Source organism: Panthera pardus, unplaced genomic scaffold, assembly GCF_024362965.1.
Source record: "Panthera pardus isolate Hobbes unplaced genomic scaffold, ASM2436296v1 HiC_scaffold_1, whole genome shotgun sequence".
Classification (NCBI taxonomy): Eukaryota; Metazoa; Chordata; class Mammalia; order Carnivora; family Felidae; genus Panthera; species Panthera pardus.
The window spans coordinates 87,654,558-87,666,733 of record NW_026526654.1 but is presented as its reverse complement, the minus strand read 5'-3'; positions in this window follow the sequence as shown (position 1 = coordinate 87,666,733).

Genomic DNA, 12,176 nt, shown 5'->3' with positions numbered 1-12,176 from the left:
AAGGTGTTAAGTATGCAGTTTAATTATAAGCCTGAAATTCCAGTGAGGTCGATGACTTTGCCGCTGAGGGACAGAACTACAGGACCTGGGGTGAGGTTCATTTCTGGAGTAGGAACGTGGCGACTCAGCACACAGGCATGCGAAAGTGGCCGAGAGGAGCCTTTTAGGTAACGTCTAGGAATATCTGGCTTCAGTTCGAGATTTTGTGGAAAGAGCAAGGTGGGGGATAGACATTTCTGGAAAGGGGGAGAATCGTGGTTCAATAGACACAACATGGGTTATGCCTGCATGTACGAATTCTCTTCTGCTATTTTAAACTAGGTTCATGGAAAAGTCCAACTGACAGACCAATTATTAATGGATTCACTACATTCCAAACTACATATGGAAAATTTTTCTATAAGAAATGAACAAAGTATGTATTATTTTTTTTATAGAGAGAGGTTTTTAAAAAATTGTTTTCCACATTCCAAAACTTACCATGTTTGCCATAGAAGAAAAAAAAAAAACACAAAGCAAAACAAGTATTGATAGAGCATTAGCTTATAGATATTTGTGCTTTGTATCCCTATTATATATTTTGAATTACAATTAGAGCATTTTTATTTTGTAAGGATCTTTACCATTTCAACTGATGATTAATATGCTAATTTATGAGTGTTTCACGATTTATCTTTTAAAGTACTAATATGGGGCTTAGGCTTATTAACAAATTGTTTATGTAGATGAAACAAAGTCATTAACAGTGTACTTACATCATAGTAATATTAAGAATAAATTTCTGGAAAGAAGACGGCGACATCCAAAAGCCAGTTTCCAAATCAAAAATGCATTTAATACACCTAACCTACTGAGCATCATAACTTAGCCTAGCCTACGTTATGCTTACGTTAGCCTACAGTCGGGGAAGATCATCAAACACAAAGCCTAGTGTCGAATAAAGTGCTGACTGTCTCGTGCAATGTACTGAACACCGTACTGAAAGTGACAGAGTGGCTATCTGGGGACAGAATGGTTGTCACCTTGTTGGCTGTTGATCCTCATAATCGTGTGGCCAGCTGGGAGCTTCTGCCACCACCAGCATCATGAGAGGGAAAGGTCCCACATACCGCTAGCCCGGGAAAAGATCTGAATGCAAAATTCAAAGGACGGTTTCTACTAAAGCACATCTCTTTCATACCATGGTAAACTCAAACAATCCTAAGTTGAACCGTTGTAAGTCAGGGACTTATATTGTAGCCAAGACCATTCCGATGTTGCTTTGTCTTTTTTGTAAGTTTTGATGGATTTTAATTGTGAACTGTCTTTAGCCCAAATAGATAAATGCATCATCTAAAACTAATTACCTATTTGTCCCCACCTTTTCTTTTTAGTCTTATTAGCTATGATCATAAGGAACCCTTTTTAAATATCAGACTCTCATATTTTCACCATTTAACATAAGTTTGACATTTTAGGTATTTCTATCGGGTAAGCAAGTATATCCTTCTCTCCCCTGTTTATCAAGAGTTTAATCAGAATGTACACTCGATTTTCTTAACGTTTCTTTAGGAATTTTGGTAGTTCTAAGCACTTTATTATAACGTCTATCCTCTAATTTCAGCTCTTGGAGATAGGGTCCCCCATACTTCAACCAGGCACACACTACCAAAAAACAAAAACAAAAACAAAAACAAGACTATTTCCCAGCTTTTCTTGAAATTACATTATGTGGCTAATTTCAGGGTAATGGGACATGAGCAGAAGTGAACTGAGCAGCATTTGGCTTACTTCCTCCTATAGACTTTTTTCTTTACACACAACTAGAATAACACCTTGGAAGAAGAGACAGAAATTAGTTGTTGAGTTTGATGTGTCCACCTACCTGACCAAAAGTCTGGATTATCTCTAGAATCAGAGTAATTGACCAGTCAAGACCACTAGCCTCTTCTAGACTGCCATGTAAAGGATATATAGTGCATAATTTTATGCATATAGAAGTATATATCTTCTATATGTTAATATTATATATATATTATATAATATATATATAATTACACAACTGATTTTAAGAAAGTTGTTCAAAGATGTTAACTTCTTTTCATAAATGACATTTTTTTTCACTTCTTCCACTGATCTTATTCTAGGACTGACTGTCCTTAGTGATTATCTCCCCTAAGTCATCACCAGAAGGTCAAGGCTACTTGAAAGTTCCTACATGCTGAAACAAAAGTTTCAAAGCCTCTGATGATGTGTTAAACAGGTCCCTCCAAGTGCAAGAAATGACTCTTTGCCGCATTCAAGTTGAGGCCATGATGACCCTCCAGATGAATTCTTGAAACCACCCATACCTGATCCCCCGTTCCTTTCCTTTACCAAAGACACATGACTGGTGAACAAAGGTGCCCGTTCAGTGTGTTCACACATACGGTATGATTATCACAAGACAGGTATGGGCTAGATGGAAGGGGTGAGCAGAGACAAGGAACACAGCTGTAGTTTTCGAGACTTGTGCTCTCCTCTATCTTCCTGCCACACTCCTCAAAGCTATGAGGAATGTCTGTGTGTTATAAACATTAGATGGAAAATAGTTAGCCAGGACAAGTCACTTTCCTGTCAAGAGAACAAAAGTTGAAATAATCAGGAGACAGGAAAAGTAGTTATGGTTATTCTAATGCATTGAAATGTTCCCCCAGAAGATATTAAGTCATAAACCCCAGTATCTGTAAATATGACCTTATGTGGAAGTAAAGTGTCTTAGCTGTGACTGAACTATGAAGAGGCCATATTGGACTAGGGTGGGCCCCAATCCAATGACTTTGTCTTTACAAGAGAAAGGAGAAGGAGATTTGTACTCCAACAGAAGCATCAGGGGAAGGAGGCTGTGCAAAGACCTGCAGCACAGAGAATGAGGCAGCTGCGAGCTAGGGAACAGCAAGGATTGCTGGCGATTGTGGGGGGACTAAGGGAATCAAGGAAGCATTCTTCCCTGGACGTGTCAGAAAGAAGGCCCTGATTTAGAGAATGGTCTGCAGACACCTTGATTTCAGACTTGTAGGCTCCAGAAGGGTGTGAGAATAAATTTCTGTTGTTTTAAGTCACCCGGTTTCTGGTGAAATGCTATAGCAGCCTTGGGAAATTAATACAGCTGCTAAGAGAAAACCAAAGGGTTCTGGTCTTTCCCCACCACCCACCCTCCCCATCCATATGCCTTTTATTTTTCTCTTTTTCTTGTCTTATTGCATTGAGTATGAATTCGTTTTTTTATTTGGGGAAGAGATCTTTGATCGTTCTCCATTAAGGATGATATTTAGCTTTGACTTTAGGAAGCTACAAAAGAAAAAGCAAATTAAGTTCAAAGTATGTAGGAGAAAGTAATTAATAACTGTAAGAGTGGAAATAATGTAGTCAGAAGATGTGCAGGATCGACATCAAGTTCTTTAAAAACTTAAGAGAGGTAATAACACTGATGAAATCCGTCACGAAAAAAAAAAGAAAGCACAAATTAAGAATATCAGATATTTCACACCGTTAAAAGCAATATTGAGGTAATATTCAGGGAACCTTTATGCCAATAAATTTGACCATATAGATGAAACTGAAAAATTAATTGAAAAAAACTCATCAAGCTGACATAAGGAGCTATAAAATATCTACATAGTCCTTTATCTATTACATATATTGACTAGAAAATAAAAAATCTTTCCACAAATACTATAAATATGATTTAATTTATATATGGAATCTAAACAAAACAAAGCAAATTAACAGAAACCAAACCAACCCTTAAATGCAGAAAACTGATGTTATCAGAGGGAAGGCAGGTGGGGGCATGGGAGAAATAGATAAAAGGGATTAAGAGATACAAACTTCCAGTTAAAAATAAATAAGTCTTGGAGATTAAAAGTACAGCACAGGGAATGTAGCCAATAGGTATTGAAATACCATTGTGTGTGGCCAATGGTGGTGACCCTTATTGCGGTGAGCATTAAATAATGTACAGAATTATCGAATCTCTATGTTGTGCACCTGAGACTAACATAACATCTTGCTCTGTCCTGACAGCACAGAGCCTTCTTGGGATTCTCTCTATCCCTTCCTCTCTCTCTGCCTCTCCCCTGCTTGCATTCTCTCTCTCAAAAATAAATAAACTTTAAAAAAAAAGAAATAAAACTGTCTCCTTAAAGATGATATGATTGTGGACATACGAAAACCTCATGGAAAATATAAAAGAAAAAGAAAACAACAGACTACTAGGGGCGCCTGGGTGGCTCAGTTGGTGGGGCCTGCGACTCTTGATGTTGCAATTATAAATTCGAGCCTCACGTTAGGTGTGGAGATTACTTAAAAATCAAATCTTGAAACAAAAAGAACCTACTAGAACTCATAAGTGAATTTACTAAGGTCACAGGACTGAAGGGTCAATATACAAACATCAAATATATTTCTATATAACAGTAAGGGAAAATGCAAATGTTAAGTTTTTTTAGAAAATATCATTTAAAATGCATTAAAAATCAAAACCTAACACCTAGAGACAAATCTCACAAAATGTGCAATAGAAGATACACAAACACCCTCTAAGCAAATGTAAATGCACCCAACTTTTTTAGCCATCAGGGAAATAGAAATCAAAGCCACAAAAGATGCCATTACATACCCTACAGATGAAACTTTTGCACATTGGACTTTGATGTGTCTTTTCTGATCCCTCAATTATAGCAGAGCTTTAAACAATAGCCAAATTATGGAAGGATCTTAAATGTCCATCAACTGACGAATGGATAAAGAAGATGTGGTTTATGTATACAATGGAATACTACTTGGCAATGAGAAAGAATGAACTCTGGCCATTTGCAGCAACACAGATGGAACTGGAGGGTGTTATGCTAAGTGAAATAAGTCAGGCAGAGAAAGACAGATACCATATTTTTCACTCATATGTGGATCTTGAGAAATTTAACAAAAGACCATGGGGGAAGGGAAGGGGGGAAAAGTTACAAACAGAGAGGGAGGGAGGCAAACCATAAGAGACTCTTAAATACAGAGAACAAACTGAGGGTGGATGGGGGGTGGGGGAGAGGGGAAAGTGGGTGATGGGCATTGAGGAGGGCACTTGTTGGGATGAGCACTGGGTGTTGTATGGAAGCCAATTTGACCACAAATTATGTTAAATAAATAAGTAAATAAATAAATACATACATACATGTAAGGACATGAGGGAGGTTGCTTCCAGAGGGCCTCAATGCCGTAGCTCTCCCTTCCCCAAAGTGAACAGTGTTTGGCAGGGAATAAATTGGTCCATTTGCTTTTGGATAGCACAACATTTACACAGAAATGCGTTCCAACCTTTGTTTCTACCCCCACTTAATGTTTCTTTCAGCTTTCCTGAGGGAATATTTTCCAAAATAAAAATGAAAATTACCTGCTTTCCTACAAAGACGTTAGCTCTCCTTTGAACTTCATTCCTTCAGTGCCCTTAAAACTTCATGATGATCACAGTAGGAAGACAGAAGTGGGGGAAATGAGCTGTAAGTAAACTATATGTATGAGAATTTGTCTCTTGTTTGACTGTGTCTAATATTGAAAGGACTTTAGTGAAGGTGGTATGTCAAGGGCAGGATGGGAACTTCACTGGAATGATGGCAAAACTAATGGAAACTTCAAGAAACAATATGCCTACCTTCACTGATGACTGTCCCTCACAGGCATCCTCTGGATTTTTATAAATATACCTTTTAATTATGTGTTCCCTTATCAAAAAAAAGATTATGAATGTATCAAGAAAATAGGCTGGACTTATTCTAAGGAACATTACATGACAAAACTTCCAGCATTCTGAAGATGTTTAACTGGTTTCCACTGGACAAGCTCCACGGAATAAAAGCAGTCTGAATTTGACATATCTAAAAACACTGTCCACGTCAATATTTCAAGAACTCATGTTATTCTCAGGGGATTCTTTGAATGTAAGAAGTAAATTACTAAATCACATTTATATGCATGGGTGATTTTATTCGTACCCGAGGGTGCTGGAAAATAGATATAAATATTTGTAAAGAATGCTATGCATCTTTAGTTTGCTTTCAGTAGGTGTATTCAAAGAAGTCAGCAGGCATGCCAGAGTTTACCAGCATTAGTCCTAAATATCAGCAAAAGGAACCAAACAATGTGCATATTTTTATTAGATGGTTGGTTTAGCAAACTGGGAAATATTTTTAAAAGAGGAGTATCATGAAAGCATCACAGCCACTTTGGTGCAGATGTAGCTGACTTATTATCTAAGGAACATAACTCAGTTTCCCCCCCTACTTACAGAAATTCCACAGAAATTTATATTTGTGTGTGCACAGGCACTTTGAGTTTCTAACTTTGATATTATTTCACACAAAAAGAGCACTAGGTCTTTAAGGTTTTCAGAGTAAGCTAATGATATTTGTGTTGAAGTATACCAGAAGATTCCTGAAAACTTCCAAAAGTTACTCAAAAATTTTGAGGGGATACACTTGATTCGTTCATTCATTCACTTAAATATTGGATGACCTCAATGCCTCCTCAAGGCCAGGGCAATGCGAGTTTTCCATCTTTCAGTGAGTTAGAACAAAACCCTGACTCGTGATTTACCTCCAGTGAGTTGCATGGTGGAAAGAATTTGTAGAAACCACATTATAGTAACTGTGTGGAGACTGGCAGAGAAAGGGCAAAAGAATGGAAAATATATTGAGCTTTCACTACCCTGCCTGCGTTTAAGGACTCATAGTGGAGAAAGGACCAATAGATGGCTGTCCTTGTGAAGGGCTCTTTTTTGTTTCAAGATTTTCTTGAGCTGGGATGACCTTCCCTGCCTCCTGGAGATCAGAGAGGCCTGAAACATCTCTCTCTCTCTGTCTCCAGTGTGATCCAATACAGTTTATTTCATTATGGCTGGATATGTAACAACCTCATTCTTCCTTTCAGATGGAGAACTGCTCTAGGTTACAACATAAGTGAAAGCTGTAAGTGAAATTCTTGGTTTACAAGCCTTTTACTGAGCAGAGTTTGAATGCAGAGAAAGAGGTAGATTGTGTCTGAATATAGGATTCTCATGTTTAGAGACAATAGCCAGGTAATCTCAGACTTCTCTCTGGGCTTTAGATCCTTCCTTCTTCCCTTCCTTCCTTCCTTCCTCTTTCTTTTTTCTTCCTTCTCTTCCCTTCTCTTCTTTCTTTTCCCTTTCCTTCCTTCCTTCCTTCCTTTCTTCTTTCTTTCTTTCTTTCTTTCTTTCTTTCTTTCTTTCTTTCTTTCTTTCCTCCTTCCTTTTTTTCTTTCTTTCTCTTTCTTTCTTTCTTTCTTTCTTTCTTTCTTTCTTTCTTTCTTTTTCTTTCATCTTTCAGAGAGAGCTCAAGCCCACAGTTCTCTTCTTAGAAACCCCTGAACTGACAGGGAATAAGCCTTTTGATCAACACTTTTATATAAAAGTCCACATGGCACCCAGGGCAAGGAATTCACTACAGTCTTGCTGACAGATTCATAAACTTTCCTCTTGGAAGAGCAGCAAGATTTATGTTTCCCTCATTGTGAGTCGACAGAAATAATACAGTATGATTTGCTTCTTAGTTCCTATAGTCTTCCTCCCAAGGTGTGAACTTCGAAGCTTCCTGACATGAATAGGAGGATTGTTGGTAATTCACCTGCTACCCTTTCACTTAACCTACTCTCAATAGCCTTTAGTGGAGACAGAACAGACCACCTCTTGGGACCATCCATGAGCTTCTGTTCCAAACTATTGTTATGACAGAAAACTAAATCCAACTGTACTTGTTTACTGCAGTGAGCTTACCCCATTTGGAAAGAAGAAAGGAATTGGTATGTTTTCAGAAATTGATCTTACAGGAAAAGGATTAAATATTTAAACTGTTATCATTCCTATGATCTTTCATATAGAAATTTTCGCCTAAAAAAAAAAAAACAGCAATCAGATACAGTGGCCATTTTACATGTTTTTAAATAAAATATTTAAAGGGTTATATACAACATAAATATTATAAAAGCTTAAAGAAATATACCTATATTTCTTAGTCTCTTAGTCTCTTCCTTAATCTTCTGGTTTGGCCAAAGGCAACAAAGTAGGCCATGAGACATTCTTCTATTCTCTTCCATATCTATGCATTGGGAATCCACCGGATGCAGCAAAATATGCTTTGTATTTCACAAAATAGATATTGTTAGAATTTAGATATCTTGGGTGCTGAGGCTTCAGATGTTTTCTTAGATGACTTTTAAAAGCTGAAATCTAATTTTATGAAAACTTAATGAAAACCATAATGGTAATTTTAAAGTTCTAGATGTTAGAGTCATTAAACCAAGCAAGATAGGAATGTCAACAACACCATTTATCTTTCCTCTTCAGAGATCTTCTTCATCGTGAGTGACCTTATGCCACATGGTATGGTGAAGGCACAACATCATTTATTTTTGATGTTTTTATTTTATTTTATTTTTGAGAGACAGAGAGAGATAGAGCATGAACGGGGGAGGGGCAGAGACAGAGAGAAGGAGACACGAAATCTGAAGCAGACTCCAGGCTCTGAGCTGTCAGCACAGAGCCTGACACGGGGCTCGAACGCACGGACCGCGAGATCACCTGAGCCGAATGAAGTCAGACGCTTAACCGACTGAGCCACCCAGGCACCCCGGGGTCAAGGCACAAGTTTCAACAGGTATTTATCCCATTAATTTACAATTTAATACTCATAGCAAGAAAACAAGTGTTACACGTAGTCCTATGCAACCAAGAAAATGAATTCATTTTGATTTTGCATATTTAATCCTAAAATCATTACACAAATTTAAATTTTTTCATAATTAAATTACATTCATTTTTTTCTCCAGTGTATAGCTAAGTTTCTGTCTCTTTAGGTAGATAGATGATAGATAGATAGATAGATAGATAGATAAATAGATAGATATAGATAGATATAGATATAGATGATATATATATAGATATATGTGTGTGTGTGTGTGTGTTGTTAGATGAACAAATGAAACTATGAATGGCCCATCTACTTCCACCTCAGTGTTTCAGAATGAGGATGTGCCTATTTGATGTCTGCCCTAACCTTCGCCTGGACCACTGGGTACTGGAGAGCATATCAATAGGTCATATGAAAAATCAGGAAAACTTGAAACTATTTACCATTGCTCAATATTTCCTTCTTGCCACCCCATCTACACAACCAGGGTAGAAATACCCAGGGCTTCCGCAGTTTTAATGACCGGGGTTGTCACTGAATGCTGCCCACCATGGGAAGACGGGATGTTCAGTTGGCTCTGCTCTGCCTGCTCTCAGGTCTCAGGGCTAGGTCCAGGCATCTCTACCAGGACACTGGCAAAGACTTACAGTTCCATAGTTTCAGCCTGCTTGCCTACCTCATTCTTCACAGTGTTGTTTCTCAGCCTGGAGTGGGTGTGGTGCCATATTGTCTGCTTGATCCCTTCCCTAGTAAAATCACAGATTGTTTCCATTGAGTACTGTCCTTCTAAAACATGACATTGCGTTATGAAACCACAACCACCTACAATGTAGTCTGTTTAGACACGAGGAAACGCAAGGGGAGGGAGATTTTCCCAAGGGAGGGAGCATTTCTCCAGAAGGCTGCTCAAGGTTCTGTGTGAGCTCTATTTGTCTGTCTCGTAACTCAGGTGCTCTCATCCTCACGGAAGCCCTCAAAGAGGCCTTATCCCACCATGGTCTCAGAATCCTGCCCAGGTTTTCCCAGGTGGAAATTTCAAAAGAATCTTCTATCCTGAAGAGGCTACTTGAGGAAGAGAATGAGTTTGCTCTCCACCCCTAGCCAAAACACACAGGAACACACCAAGAGTTAATAAGCTGGCTTTATCATTGTTCGCTATGAAGCAGAAGATACACTGGGGGGAGATGCTAGAGATTTCTTAGAGGATTTGGACTCACCTTAGAAGACCTGGGGAGAGTTTAAGTAGCAAGTCTGCCTTAAATGGGATGTTGTTAATAATTGAAGGTAACTCTATGATGACACATCTCAAGTCTTGTGGGACTAGATTGAGGTTGAAGCTATAATTATTAAAGGACCAGCAGCCACTCATATTGGTGAGGAGAGGACCTGTTTGGTCATTTCTGTGGATTGGTCAATATTTGCGTCTGTGTTCAGACATGACTAGAGTTTTCTTGCTTTTGTGTTGATCCTTCGTTGTCACATTATGGCTTTGTCTGATGTTGAAATGGTTTTTGTGTTCTACAAGAGAACTGGTTCTGAGGGCCAGGCCATGTTATGGCAACCCAAAGGTCTAAGATAATGCTACTCAGCCAGCTACACTGCTTTTCTCTTCCTTAGTCTTCTAGTTTGGCCAAAGGCAACAAAGTAGGCCATGAGACACTCTTCCATTGTCTTCAGGTTTTCACCATGCTGATACTATACTTGGTTCTCGTAGGAGATAATTTAGAGGACACAGTCTGTGGTCCAACTAGGGTTAATCTCTCCTATTTCAGGAGATTGGTCGGATCCTTTGATGTGACATTAGCTGCCCAGTCGTATTTAAGATTCTTCATAGGATATATCAGCCAACTAGAAAAGGCAATTATCAGAAGGAAAAAAAATTATTAGTCCTCAAAATGAATTTTGAAACCAGGAGCCTATATTAGAAAATCCACATAAGGGATCTAGTTGGGTCTGTTTTGGAAAACCAGGGGATGTTTTTGCTCAGTTTAGTCATGAACTTGTTTATCTTACAGTATGTAGGGGCAGCAAAATATGTTTGCTATGGCATGCATTTCCCCACAGCTAATTAAGGGGAACTCAAAAACTCTGATTCTGTGTAACAATTCTGGCTGATAGTTGGTCTTTTGAACTTCTCCTATTGTCTGAGATAAGTTCTATACGAACCTTTCAGTTGTAGTAACCCTAAAATGAGAATCACAGTTGACATGGTACGCATAAGGACTTATCTCCATTGTCCCTTCTGAAAATTTTATAAATAAGCTTATGCGTACCTCATTTTGGGTGTTTGGGGGTAATTTTCTCCCACAGAGGCACAATCAACTGGAGTTGGCATAGCGCTGAATAATTGCAAATCCCTAACAAATATCCCGAACACACAGGATAAATGTCTGCCTGGCAGGCATGTAAAAATCTAATGTCCATATAGGAAAGAATGATCTGGTAAGTGCACAGACGGTAGTGAGAATGTAAGAATTCTTTATCTCAACAGGAAGAGGTGGATTTTCATCTCTTTATGAGGACAAATTGTTTTGAATCAATTTGAAACACACCGAGAGCATCTCTGAAGGAAACAAATTAACCATTGTGGTCAGGATAGCTCCAATATTAGTGGGGGGTGGGGGGGGGGGATTGGCTAACTTTGGTTGATAGGCTGTAATGATCTCAGCAGAAATGTTTTGACGACATGAGGCTAATGTTCACTTTTTAGAAGACTTCAAGGTTGGTATTAATAATGAGAGGGAGACTGAGGACCTCAAAGGGTCACGGAAACAGACCATCTATTCTCTAAAGTGTTTGAAAGAACAGCTATCAGGTGGGAGTGGCAGACCCAGCAAACAGCTATTCAAATCAGTACCTATGGGTTGGGGGAAATGTTCAGTAAAATTTTAATGGAAAAAGGAGACCTTAAAGAATAAAAATAATAGACTGAAGATCAGAAGCATCCTATTAGTGTTTTAAAAGGTGCTCAAACTCTAAGAACAGGTCGAATCAGTAGTATAGCAAAGAGGCAGAAAAATGTGTGGATGGGTTATAAATTAATCATGTTCCATTGTCTTGGATAGAAAGTGTCTGCCTCTGTAGCCTGTGGTTTCCGGACGATTCCAAAGAATCCTTAGTTTGGGTCTTTCAAAGGATTGGACGTGTAGTGGTAAGGAGAAGCACTGTAGGTCATTTAAGTGAATCCAAGGATCGACACCTTTCGCTTGACTTATACGTCAGCAATTCACAGCACTTCTTCCATTGGAGCTCACCGGCAGCCTTCTCTGATGCTTTTACAGACTTGCCAAAATTACGCCATGAGCAGGTGGGGTGTGCTCTGGGAACATCATCAATAATACTTCTTACAAGCAGCTCGCCAACGTCAGGCCAATCCATCTCTGCATCTCTGCTCTCGTAGATAATATTGTGCAATGTCTTTGCTTAATTCCATTTCATTATTGCTATCTTATTAGCTAATCATAA